We start from the raw sequence: 14,416 nt of genomic DNA, 5'->3' as shown, positions 1-14,416 counted from the left end.
ATCCTTGGCTGATCTCAGCACCACGTGGGCACAGGGGAGATGGTGAGTTTCACAGAGCAAAGCAATAGCTTGAAGGCAGAAGGATCTGTGTGGTTTCAGCTGCTGAGAACTGCAAAGGAAACAGAATCTGAACTGTTTGCTAGAACAATGTTAACACTCTTCAGAGGAAAAACACAGAATTCAGAGTTTCTGCAATGTTTCATTGAGAAGATACATTAGTCACAGACGTGAGAACAAATGGGAAAATGTGACTTACATTCAAGAAAAATCTCAATCACTAGAAACAAATCCACAGAAGATCCAGATGTTAGAATCAGTGGATTTTAAAGAGCTATTATAAATATGTTCAAGAACTAAAAGGCAAATAGAGTCATAACAAATGAACAGATAGGAAATCTCACCAAAGAAATGGGAACTGTAAGAAAGAATCAAGACTTCTGGTAATAACACTGTAGCTTGGTCAGACTTACGCTCTTACAGGTAACAATTACAGAATCTTGAAAAAAACATAAAAAAACAATCATTTAAGAGTACTGGAGAGCAACCAAAAGGCAGAAACTGGAGCAGAGGCTGTCCTTAAAAGATGAACTGCAACAGGAGAAATTTGCAAATAAGGTCCAAAGTCTGTGTCTATATTTTGCTGAGATCTTTGGCTGCTGCTAAACTACACATATATGGGGAGACCCCAGGGACCCGGCAGAAAAGCAGCACCCAGAAACTAAACAAACTGAGCAGAGGCGTCAGCTGCTGCTCTCCACAAAGGAGACAGCTGGGAGCTGGAGATCAGACAAGACTACTGCCTGCTATGTAAAAAATCACTTTAGAGAAATAAAACAGAACCCAGATCTCTGTAGTGTATCATTTTTAATGTCCAGTATTCAATTAAAAATAACTATGTATTAAGAGGAAAAAGTGGCCCATAATAAAGAAAAAATCAATCAACGGAAATCAACACCAAGATGATCCAAATGTTGCAACCACCAGACAATCATTTTCAAGGAGCTTTTATAAATATATTCAAGGATGAGAAGAAAATACAAGCATAAAGAACATATAGGGAATCTCTACATCATAGAGATATATAAACTATAAAAAAAAGGTCAAAATGGGGACTCCCCTGGTGGTCTAGTGGCTAAGAATCCACCTTCCGATCCAGGGGATGCAGGTTCGATCCCTGGTCAGGGAACTACGGTCCCACGTGCCGTGGGGCAACTAAGCCCACACGCCGCAACTGCTGAACCCATGCGCTCTGGAACCCGTGCGCCACAACTAGAGAATCCGCACACCACAACGAAAGATCCCACCTGCCACAATGAAAGATCCTGCGTGCTGCAACTAAGACCCAATGTAGCCATAAATAAATAAATAAATATATATATATATTTTTAAAGGTCAAAATGGAAACTCTAGAGCTGAAAACGACAATAACTGAAATAAAAAATTTAATGGAAAGGGCTAATAGACTGGAGATGACAGAAAGAGTCACCAAACTTAAAAACAGATCAATGAAGATCACTAAATCTGAACATCAGAGACAAAAATTACTTAAATAAACAAAACAAACAAACAAAAACAGAACCTCAAAGACCTATTGTTGGGACAATATCAAGCGTCCCAACTTTATAAGGCCCGGACTGAAAGGAGAAAGAGAGAAAAAGCACCTAAAGGAACAATAGCCAAACACTGCCCAAATAGGATATTTTCTCCACAGGAGTACGATGTGAATGACAGCTGACTTCCCCAGGAAACAACAGGGTGATATCTTTAAAGTGCTGCAAGGAAAAACGAAAACAAACCTCAATTCTATATCCAGTAAAACGATCATTCAAAAATGAAGGCAGAATAAAGACATTTTCCGATGAAAACTGGGATATTTCATCAGCAGCCAACCAAATTCAAAAAAAGTATTAAAGGAAGTTCTTCAGGCTGCAGGGAAATGATACCAGATGGAAACTCAGACGTAGGAAAGGAAGCAAGAGCACCAAAAATGGTAAAAATGCGGGTATAAAGGGCTATGCATTTTTTCCCTTTTCTTACTTTCTCCCAAAGATAGAACTGTTCAAATCTAAAATCATAATACCACATTACCAGGATCATCATGTGATGTACATGTCATAATGTATATGACAACCACAGCACAGAGGAGGAGAGGGTGAAGGGAGCTACGATGTTGCAGGGTCCCACATTTTTGAAAATCCTCAATGGAGAAATTAAAGTGCAGTATACAAAAATATCCAATTAGCCCGAGAAAAGGCAGGAAATAACAGAAGAACAAATGACACAAATGGAAAACAAATAACAAAATGGCAGAATTAAATTCAAATATATCAATAATTACATTAAACATAAATGGAATAAACACTCCAATTAAAAGGCAGAAACTATCAGATTGGCTATAAAAGGAAGACCAAACTCTATGCTGATGAAAGCAGGAGGATTTTAAATGTAAAGACATACAAGGTTTTGAGTAAAGAGACGTAAACAAATATACCATGATGGGCAGTAAACATAAGAATGCTGGAGTGGTTACAGTAATATCACAGTGGACTACAAGATACAGATTACTACCAGTGATAAAGAAAGTCACTTCTTAGTAAAAGAGTCAATACCTCACAAATATATAAACATTAAATGTGTAGCTTTAAACCCTTAAAGTAGACAAGAAGATAGGCTGAAAACTATTAAGGTTCCTCCTTAATAAACTGGAAAAGTACAAGCAAATTGAACTCAAGTAAGTAGAAGGAAGGAAATAATAAACAGTAGAAATTACCAGTATCGTAAATGAAAGGGATAAAACTACAGATCTTCCAGGCATTAAGAGGTAAGGGAGGGGCTTCCCTGGTGGCGCAGTGGTTGAGAGTCCGCCTGCCGATGCAGGGGTCGCAGGTTCGTGCCCCGGTCCGGGAGGATCCCACGTGCCGTGGGGCGGCTGGGCCTGTGGGCCGTGGTCGCTGGGCCTGCGCGTCCGGAGCCCGTGCTCCGCGGCGGGAGAGGCCGCAACAGTGAGAGGCCCGCGTACCGCAAAAAAAACAAAACAAGACAAAACAAAAAAAGAGGTAAGGGAATATTGTAAGCAACTTTATCCCAAAAACTTGATAAATTAACAACTTAGATGAAATTAATAAATTCCCTAAAATATACAGCTTACCTAATAACACAGATGAAATAACAAGCCTGAATAGCCCATATCTGTGTTGAATCTGTTATCAAAAACCATCTCACAAAGAAAACCCTAGAACCAGAGGTTTTACTGGTGAATTCTAACAAATATTTAAGGGCAAAATAACACCAATCTTAAAAAAAATCTTTCAGAAAATAGAAGAGCAGGGAATACTTCCCAACTCATTTTCTGAAGCCAGAATAACCCCGATTCTAAAAGCTGACAAAAACATAACAGGAAAAGAAAATTGCTTACAATAGTCCACTTGAATATAGATGTGAAAATCTCAACAAAATGTCAGCAAATAATGCAGAAGGGAACGCTCTTCACAGTAGAGTAACAGCTGGAATCATCAGTGGATGCTAACACTAGTGGGTGAACGTTTGATGGACAGCAAACTTGTGTAGCTGCAAAGTAACTCCCCTTATTATGTCCAGAGGGGAAAAGCGGTGCAGAGAAACTTGGCAGACACCTCTGTCTAAGTCACCAGAGTTAACATCATCAATCTCAGGACGAACTGAAGTCCTGGGCCTCCTAACGTGACACATAAGGATACAACATTCCTCCCAGGGCATCCCGCCAGAAATGCAGAGCCTGAATCTAGTCACGAGGAAACACAGGACAAACCTAAACTGGGAGACGTTCCACCAAAGCACTGGCCTGTCCTCTTCCAACATGTTAACAAAATGCAGAGAAAGACTCAAGATCTGCCCCAGGTTCAAGGAGACAGAGGAGATGCGACAATTCAGTCCAATGTGTGATCCTGGACAAACGACAATATTTGAACATGAACCATGGATGGGATATTAGTATTGTATCAGGGTTAAAATTCCTGATTTTGATCAGTGTACTATGGTTGTTTAGGAGAGAATTTCCTTGTTCTTAAAAAGGAAATATGCCCTGAAGTATTTAGGAGTAAAGGGGCACAATGTCTCCAACTTACTCTCAAATGGCTCAGAAAATATACACACATATGTGTATGTACATATCTGTGTGTGTGTGCAGATGTGTAGAGAGAGGATGTGATTAAACAAACAGACCTAAGTATAAACCACTGGAGAAGTGAGATAAAGTATGTCCAAGAGTTCACTCCTGCAACTTTTCCACAAGTTTGAAATTAAGACAGAATGAAAAATTACCCCCCAAAATGTTTAAAGAACTCTCCCATCCCCCCTCCAAAAAAAAGAAAAAGGAAAGAAGGAAGGACTTCCCGTCCCTCATGTCTGCTCTGCCCACTGCACAGCACTGCCTTTTTTTTTTTTTTTTTTTTTTTAAACAGCAGAGCAAGCTCCTGGTTAGCAGTTCACCCACTATTCTACTTGGAATCTGCACATAGCAGACAAGAGGGAAAAGAGAACCAACTGGGGTGGGGGAAGAGGAAGCCATCCCCACAACACAAATGAGGGAAAGGCTGTGTCTTCCGCGTTTAGAAGACACGTATTTCTGATCTGATGCTCGGCAGAGCTGCATAGAGTGACAGCCACATAAATGGGCCACGAGGCTTCATATCCAGGGTGACAGACAACTAAGCAGGGCCCGGCATCTCCATCCGCCCTCTCCACCTGCCACGCCCACACGACCTTATTACTACCCGTGTGCAGCAAATCCAGGATCGTTAAGAAGTCAGCACTCCGAGCGACAAGAAATGACATTCCCGTGGCCCTGGGAACCACTTGTATGCAATGACGATCTTCACTCGGTTGCTGGGGGCCAACTATTCTTTGTGGCACACAACCACAACATTCTTTTTAAATAAATGCACAAATAAAAATGAGCTCAAAACCAGGAAGACAACAAAACATGAGGAAGCCTTAATGTGAAAACGTGTTGTGAGAGAAAAATAGGCTTCCGACAATTAGTTATAATCTCAGAATGCTAATGGCCTTCCTGAGAGCGAGAGGAATTATAATTGGTCTCCGGTGGCCTGTTTATGCTGTCTAGATATAATTACAGGATACAGCGCTTCCACGTTTTACCAATTGATTCATTCAACAACTAACATTTATTTAGTACTGACTCTGGGCCTGGCACTGTGCTGGGTGCCGAGGGCAGAAAGACACCTGTTGTTTAAGAAGCGCACTATTTTGAAGGAGAAATAAACAAACAAATGAAGTTCGCAGTTCGATTGCTAAATGACAGAAGACAGATAGGAACCAAGCCTCCGGGATGCGTGAAGGAGGGAGTCGCTAATGTCGCCTGGCATATTAGACAGACTTCACAGAACAAACCGCATTTATCTGAGAAACCAGGACATAAGACACCAACACATAATACATATAACCTGCACTGCACAAGTCAATTTTAAAATGCCCAGGACGTGTCCAGTTGGCCAGCCCCGATCCTCTCAATCATGTATACGCTAGGGTTGCTGGCATCAGAATCGACTGATTGTAACTTCCAAAGGGAATACAAAGGCTAACGAATAGATGCACATTTTGTCAATAGAGGCACGCCGTTTCCTCGGAGCAAGAAGCAATTCCTTCAAAACGGCACTGTTCCGAGAGTGTGTGCTTATGGACATATGGACGTAGCAACATTCACACCATATGGCTGCAAAGAAAGCCCGAAATACAAGGGCATCGGAGCAGTGCAATTTGCTTCTTTTCTCACCTGTCACCTCCTCACACATACATGTTGGTAGCCACGTGTTTGGGGTGTCACTCAGACCAGCTAAATGAGAGAGCGCTATCCTCCTGGGGGAGCTCTGCCAATCCCACACGTGGTCTCCGTCCCTTGAAGAGTGAAATCCACTCCCTATCGTACTGTCATTTCCTAGCTGAAAAGAGAACAGCACCCTCTGTACTCCAGGACTCTGGGGGCCCAAGGAGTGAGACCCCCTCCAAGACTCCTTGACCTCCAGGAAATAAGGGAAGACAGAACAGCTTCTGGGTCTGACCCAAGCACACACGGGCCAGGCAAGGAGCCCCAAATCCTGCTTCCCTTGGGGCCCTAAGGGAGGAGAAGTGGCAATCTTCCAGAAGTGCCCTGAAACGCAGATGTGCCTCTACCTGGGGAGGGTTCAAGACCATTTCCGTTCTTTGCAGCCACGTTTAAAAGCTTGCACATTTCAAGTAATGAAATCGGCAACCCACTTTGAATAAAAAGTGCAGTTTATATGAACTAATTTGTTCTGCAAGTGAAATGTGAAGAGAGCTTTTTGAAGACTTGTTATATTTTCCAAATATCTTCACCAAAAGAAAAGAAGAATATTGCTGACAAGAATGGAGTGGTTGGAAACAAAACAAAATAAAAATCATGCAAAAACGCCTTTAAAATTATTTGTCATGGTATTTGGCAGTCTTTAGGGGTAAGATATTTGGTTGTCAGTTGTAGCTTTGGAAACTAGCCTAACCAACTTTCAAATGAAAAAGAAGATCTAGTTGGCAAAGTTTACCGCTCGGCTGCCAAGCATCCCAACTAAATGACATTATCCAGGTTCATCCTGCAAAATGAATTTAATTTCTTACAGGGAAACTTGAAATTTATCAAAGAACCCTGGAGAATTTGAATTTTAATAATCAATTATTCTTCAGCCTGATTCATCTTATAAACATATGGAATATGCAAAAAATTAAATTAGTTAAAAAAGCCAGACCTTTAACTCATAGGTGAGGACAACTTTTACATAAATGAAGAATAATGACCCAATGGTCTGATGCTGTATTACAAATTTTTAGCTCCATGGTGTATGTTTCCACTTTGAAAAAGAATTCCTTTTTCGAACATCATTCTTTCTCAACCAAGAAAACAACCATATCTTATTGTACTCACAATTAAGGCTTAAGATTTTGTAAATCCTTATGTATTTTCCTAAAATGCTGGAACATTCCTGGAGCTGTTTAGTTCTGTGATGCCAACACAAAGGGCCGGCCGGTGCAGCAACCCCTGCCCCGGTCCCTGGGGAGGGAGCGGCAGCTACGGAACACAAGGTAGCCTTGGATGACCTTCCCTGACCCACGAAGGAGAAGCCCGAGGACAAGCTGGGTCTTAGTCTAAGGGCGGCACGTAAAGGCCAGCACTGGCTCATCAACAGCTAGTTTGTGAACAAGGGCTCCAGAAGCAAGTAGGAAGTCCTTGCTTGCATAATCACTTCATAATGGGCACAGAATCCTACAAACCCAAGGATACCACAAAGTTAACTACTAAAAGTAGAAGACATTCAGTACTTACACTCTTTCTTTCATCGTATACCTTTAACTGACAAGAGCACAGAGACTTGAACACAGCATCTCCCAAACTGCTGTAAACATGATGGCCACATTCTTCAGATAGACTCTCTCTTATTTGCTGACATACCTAGTTTAGTCTCATCTTAATTTATAAAACAGACACACATGTCCATTCGATTTTTTTTTTTTTAATTGTCCAAGTACCACCTAAAAGCAGCTCCCATACCGCACTCGGTTCCTTACTTTGGGAAACAGGGTCCATGACCCAAGCTGGCTCAAGGTTTACCTAATAAACCTCAGCATCTTGCCCAGCAGGAGTCCATGCCAGCTGCTTCACCTCTGCCCGAATCACTCTGATTTCCCAAGCTTTGCCTTCCGGAAACAATTGGATATAAGGATAATCACTTCCACGACAAGCCTGGATCTGAACTCAGAACTTTCTCTGATGGAGGCCACACCACCCGCTGCCTTGTTTATGGGAATAGTGCTGATCGGCACTGAACGCACGTGACGCTTCGAGTCCCGCAAACGTCAAGTTATGGGACGGTCCGCCGAGGCTCGGGGCTGTCACCCCCCAAGGGACTTACACTCACGGCTTCTGCTTTGTACTCAGCCTCACCGTCAGGGGCAGAGAGCGCCAGCAGGATTGGACACACTTTGTTTTCAATGTCGTGCTGGAAAATTAGATCTTGTTCCAGAAGAATCAACAGCACCTCCTGACTTGATTTTCTAACCTGGAAGAGGCAAAAGGTGAAACACAGAATGAGCCAAAGTGCTTTCAGGATCAAAGACCAAACTCCCTACGGTGAGTGCCAGGCCGGCCCCTGCCTCCTTCCCCCGCCCCCGCCCGCCCCACCACACGGATCTTCTGGCCCTTCGGTCACTTCCTCCCCCAGGCCTTAGATGAGGCCACCAACGGCACCGACTGTTCCTCTGCGCTCAAGCCACACATCCCGTTTCCCACTCGGGTCGGGTTCCCCATCTACACTCTGACGGCGTAACCAGGCTTGCACTTTGCCTTCACAACGCCTACCCCAGATTTCTACACACACACACACACACACACACACACACACACACACACACACACACGCATTTTTCCTGTATGATGATACATTGCTGTCTGTCTTCCCACCGCAGAGAGTGAACTTGGAGAGTGGGTACCATGCATGCAGGGGGTGGGAAAACACGGCGCTGTCCTCCCGACACTCTGTAGAGCCCTGGCGGGGAGGACCTGCTCTGCGAAGCGGGACACGCGCACAGAGGCTCCCGGGGCCAGAGACGGAAGGCTGGGGAGCTGCCTGCCCCTCACCGTCTGCACCCGTGAGCGACCACCAGAGCTCCAGGGCTCCTAAGAGGCTAGAGAGAGGACGTTTTGGGGAAGTGAAAGCACAGGAAATTCCAATCTGTGGAGGAAGTAATGAGACTGGCAGCTCATCGCAGTGACGGGAAGGCAGGGGAATGGCAACGGGGCCCAGAAACGTGCAGGCAGAGCCGCAGGTGATAAGACAGGCCCTGGTCACAAAGAGGCGAGCCCGGGAGGCTGGAACCCCGGAGGCCTGGCAGCAGAAGTTTCTGAAGAGGTGGTGTTGTTCTAAGCCACCCAGTTTGTGGTACTTTGTTCTGGCAGCCCCAGGAGACTAACACCGCAAGCAGGAAAAGGGGAGAGGACAGCGTGCTCATGAGCAGAAAGATGAACTCTGGGGAGAAGTCCCGGGTGACCGCATGGGGGCGGCGGGTGGATGGCGGAGTGCGAGCCTGAGGGGCCAGCGAGGTTGGAGCGGGAAAGGCTTCCAGGTCCCACTAAGACTTCTGGCGGCTACTCCGGCACCGTGGGAGCCCCAGGGTGGAAAAGCAGAGAAGTGGCAAGATCGTCTTGGCCTCAGTGAGGGTGACAGTTTAGAAACCTCGAAGGCTTCTAAATGCTGAGAGCAGGCAAGGGGCTCCTGTGCAGCGACGCTTCCGGCTGTGACCAGGCATGGGCTTGGGGGCAGGGGACAGAGAAGAGAGGGGGTCCCTGCATGCATGTGGTCACAGAAAATCAAAGATGACTCGGAATCTTTGCCTCCAGGCACCAGTAAATAAAACAGAGAAAATAAGACTGAAGGTAGAGAGAACAGGTTTGGGTGCTGGAGAAGTTGAACTCTGCGGATCTGATGCAGCAGACCTCTAGGGAGAGCCAGCCACTGGGCTTTGGGGGAGGAGGTCAGCGACACACCAACTCTGGAGACCTGGCTGAGACGCGGCATCCTGGCGTTCGCACGCACAGGGACCTCCGCAGGCCCAGGGGAGCAGATGAGACCCGGCACCATGAGAGAAAAAGACCAGGCAACAGCCTGAAGGGCGGGCGAGGACCAGGGCTGGCGATGGAGACTGGGGAAGACGCAGGCAGGGAGGGAAAGGCTGGGGGACACTTCCGAGCCCAACAGGTGACACTGCAGTGGCACGAATGCCGTGCCTGCCCTGTGCTGTGCGATGATGACCAGTGGGGCCTCCTGGGCGGGGGATCAGCCTCTTTGAGCCTCAATCTCTTCACCTGTAGAAGTGGGCAATGACAGTACCTATCGCACAGGTGGCTGTGGGGACGAAACGACCTCATATACATAAAGGACAGTGTCTGGGGCATATCGGGATGGGGCGACCTTAACTGCTGAATGGGCGTCCAAGAAAGGTTTCTTCAAAACCGCAAAAGCAGTTAACAGCGGCAAGTGGGGCGAAAGGATCAAACAAAGGAAAAAGGAAGTCACTGGACAAATAAATGGTGAAAAAAATAGAAATGCAACACCATAAAATAGTTCAAATGAGTGACCAGGAGCTCTCTGGATCAACGGGGATAGATCTTAAAAACGGGGGGAATAAAAGTAGGTGGCAGAAAGGAAAATACAGCCTGATGTCATTTATGTAAGGTTTTAAAAGCACCCGAAACAAGACACTCTTATTCAGGGCCACTTACACAGGCGGTGTGACTATAAAACCCGGCATGGAAGGGACACACCAAGCCAGGGTGGCAGGTTCCTACAGAAAAGGGAGAAGGGAGAATGGGATGGAGGAGGGACCCAGCGCAGTTTTCACCATACCTGCAACCTATAAATAAAAATAAAAAGGTTTGAAGCAAAATTGCAAAATGTTAACATTTCTCAAATATAGGCGGTTAGGGATATGGGTGTTTATGACATAACCCTCCCATGTGATTAAAATATTCTATGAAATTCTAAAAATTAAGACTATTTTTGAAAAAAACCAAAACATCAGATTTCACAATGAGATTAGTTGAGTCCATGGCAAGACACCTCTCACTGGCTTCGGGACCACCAGCTGCAATACAATGAGCTGACCCCTGAATGGGAGCCCACAGAGGGTCAAGGCCACAGTGCAGACACTTGGAAAAGGAGTGATGGTGTGCTCAGGGTCAAGGCCAGGGGACACAAAGATGAGGGAGACTTAGGCATGATTATAACTGAAAGAGAAAAGCAAGAGACTGGAAAATAAGCAAGCTATGAACAAGAGATGGGACCAAAGAGGGGAAGGAAGACATCAGACTGGAGAAGGAGGTCGGACGGCCGTTCCGCTGAGACAGAAGGCAAGGAGCCCAGGACAGCTACGTTACCAAAGGGAGAGTTTACAGCCAGTGCAGTTCCAAATACCTACCAGCCACCAGACCCTTTGCTAGGTCACAGAGATAAATAAAGAAGACCCAGGTCCTAGTGTCAGGGGCTCAGAGTCTAGAATGGGAGAGAAACTATTGGTCACAATGTCCAGTAGACCTGGGCAATCCCAAAACATACACCAGATGAGCCTCATGAGCCCGGGCTCCCAACACACACGGCCACACTTCTCTGCACCTCGGCTTCCTCACCTCTGAAACAAGGATGAACTCACCAGCATGCCCATTCTTCCCGAGATGGTTAGGAAGAGGAAACAAGAGCACGGTACGTCACACAGTGAGAGCTCAAGAAATCGCAGCTGTTAGCAATCGAGGCAGTCGTGGTGACAACACTGCTGTCGTGCCCAATTTTGTGAATTTTACACCTCACAGGAGTCACCGCATGTTCAATGGTCATGAAAAGTACCTGACGATGAACAGAGAAAGACAGCCTGTCCCGGAATGCAGGTGCTGGATGGGGCCTGGCACACCCACTGCCTCAAGCAGCGGAATCTTCGTCTTGGCCCAATTACGAATCGTAACTCATCAGGGACCTTCAGGCACTGCGAGCAGCCCACACGGTCATCATCTGTCAGAGGGAGGTGGGGACCGATGGGAGGAGAGAGGCATTGGGAAGGAGTAGGGAGACCGGCAGGAACGGAAGGAAGGGGCGGGGCGGACGCCTGTGGTGTCCACGGCGGGATGGGGACGGGAGGCCCATGGAGGAGGCTGGGCTGTGCCTGAGGGCGCTAAAGAGTCTGAATACTGTTCACTAAGATGCGACTTCATCATATTCCTGTGTTTAAAGACGACAGGAAGGGCAGAGGGGGTGTCTTAAGAGGTTATGTGTTTGTTACGGAAACAAAGGAGACTTGGGTCTAACCAGCTGTAGGAGGTGAGAGAAGGAAGGATCTGGGTGGTTCCCAGGTTGTGGCTCTGGGGAACTGAAGAAAGTGGATGGCGGGTCCATTCACTGAGAGAGGGGATGAAGACTGAAGGTCTCTGTTTTCTCTGGGAAGTAAAATGCAAGGTCACCGGCTAGGCGCAAGGCAGGGTGAGGTGAAGAGGCTTGATGAGAGCTGCCAAGGATAACGTGAAAAGCAGCTGATGAGGGACAAGTAACAGGACTGCCAGGCAGCACCGCAAGCCCAGCGGCGACTGGAACCCATAGATTTGCAATGGCCCCAGTCAGTGCACGATGTGACTCCCCTACCAAGATGGGAACCCAGGATGGAGGGGGCCGGTGGGCTGCGGGCGGCAGGGCCGGGAGGGCGGAAGCACGGTCTAAGGGAAAGAAATGGAGCGTGATGGTGGAGACGGCCTAAAGGGCAGGATGAGAGAGGGAGCAGCTGAGGAAGAACAGGAAGTTAACAGCAGGGTACAGAGCGGGTCGGGGAGCCAGAGGTCTCCAGGGCAGGTGGGCTCAAGGCGGTGGGAAGTCAATGGTGAGAGAGTGGACGACATCTTCGGGACTTCAGAGGAGGCAGCTCTGGAGACCCCAGGAAAGGAGCGACCGAGGTACAGCAGGGCAGAGGCGGGCAGTGGAGGTGCGTGAACAGCACAGGCCGACAGCGGGGAGAGCCGGCTCTGCGCCACGGACACGACTCCTCAGCAAACACAGGCTGAGTGTCAGGAACCACGCGAGAGCCTGGGACCAAAACCACGGCTCCTGCCTCCCTCCTCTGGAGTCGAATGTAAGACAGTGATACATGACAGAGGCCAAGGACGTGTCAAGTCCCCCAACCCAGCATAACTTCATTTTTAAGAATGTATCCAAAGGAAAGAGAAAAGCCGACAGAAAAATAAAACTGCACCTTTTGTGAAGCTCACTGCATCTACAGGACAAGAAAGCTGAAAGGAAGCTGAGCATTCAAAAAAATTAAAAATATGAAGATTATGAAGATGTACAACGTCTATGACACACAGACGAGCTTCCTAGGGTAGAAAAATCCGTCCTACTCATCTCTTCATCCCCAGCAAGAAGCGCCACGCTCAGCTCGTGATGTGCACTCAGAAGCTGTCTGAACAAATGAATGGCTGGAGGAAACTGCATCGCATTATGATTAGACCTACGTAGGAAAACATGTAAGCGCCCGCAGAAGAAAATGCGAAAATAATCAAAACACTGATGACAGGACAGCGGAGGCAGGATGACTTCTTTCCTTATTTAAAACCATCCTTGGGCTTCCCTGGTGGCGCAGTGGTTGAGAGTCCGCCTGCCGATGCAGGGGACGCGGGTTCGTGCCCCGGTCCGGGAGGATCCCACATGCTGCGGAGCGGCTGGGCCCGTGATCCATGGCCACTGAGCCTGCGCGTCCGGAGCCTGTGCTCCGCAAAGGGAGAGGCCACAACAGTGAGAGGCCCGCGTACCACAAAAAATTTTTAAAAAAACATCCTTAATCCCATCACACTGTCTGATAGTCAAAAGTGAGCATCTGGTCTTTTAAGAATGCTTGGATCAAGGGAAAAATACAAGTCAAAACTGTAGACTTTCTTGGCAATGACAATAACAAAAACTTGGCATATCATAAAAAAATTAGTGGAAATCCATCCCCAGAATCAACTGACAGAAACAGAAATGACACAAGGTTATTTGTTGCAACAATTTTAATGTGGCAAAGGGTAGACATGACCTAAGGTCTACGGATAAAGTACAGTGGAGTGCTCTGATGCTGGGAAAAGTAACGAGGAGGCCTCCCCTCGCCTGTCATGGGCTAATCTCCGGGACACCAAGACAATGGGAAAAGCAAGGGAGAGAGCACCAGGGACAGTATGCCACCTCACACCTGAGAGCGGACCAAGGCGGTACAGGATACAAGGACATACGTGTATTTGCTTAGAGTTATTTGTGCGTGTGTATTTTTTGAAGGCAAGAACAAACCACAAGCTAATAAAAATGAACATCCACAGGGGAGAGAGAGAACGGGGAGGGAGACAGGAGCAGAAATCGGATTTCTCTAAATGTACTTTCTTTTACAGTTTTGACTTTAGAATCATGTAAAAACATTTCAAATAATTACAAGTCTAATTTAGATCAAAACGTAAAAGCTGAAGCAATTCTTAAAAATAAAAAATAAATGAAAACAAATGAGCCTAACTGTGTATCAGGATGGCAGCTTAACCACAAAAAGAAGGGTTAATGCAAGTGACTTTAAAATACAGTAATATTAATATGACTGTGCATCTCTACTGGGAGATAGCCTAAAAGCAAAAAGAACTGCAAAGAAATCTTAAACTATATTCAGTAATCCTACCAGGTTGTTAGTAATACTACTGGTATTTTTATTTTAGATACACACACATACACATCACACACACACACGTTAATACCATGAAGAAGGAAGATTTATACTGTGTAAAAAACAAACAAATAAAAAGATACAAATATAAAAATCAAGTAAAAAAAATCAAGTAAGTAAAAGCCCTATAATCTTAAATTTGAGT

At 46.2% G+C, this 14,416-nt stretch overlaps 1 protein-coding gene across 1 annotated transcript in view; it reads right to left on the bottom strand.

The window, feature by feature from the left end:
* Window positions 1-14,416, bottom strand: part of ANKRD60 (ankyrin repeat domain 60) — a gene marked incomplete at its 5' end in the record, with an annotated part of 59,979 nt that overhangs the window by 33,768 nt on the left and 11,795 nt on the right.

This window comes from Aethalodelphis obliquidens, unplaced genomic scaffold (genome assembly GCF_003676395.1).
Source record: "Aethalodelphis obliquidens isolate GAN/ISIS:26980383/991018 unplaced genomic scaffold, ASM367639v1 scaffold57, whole genome shotgun sequence".
Taxonomy (NCBI): domain Eukaryota; kingdom Metazoa; phylum Chordata; class Mammalia; order Artiodactyla; family Delphinidae; genus Aethalodelphis; species Aethalodelphis obliquidens.
This window is presented reverse-complemented; position numbering and strand designations above follow the sequence as displayed.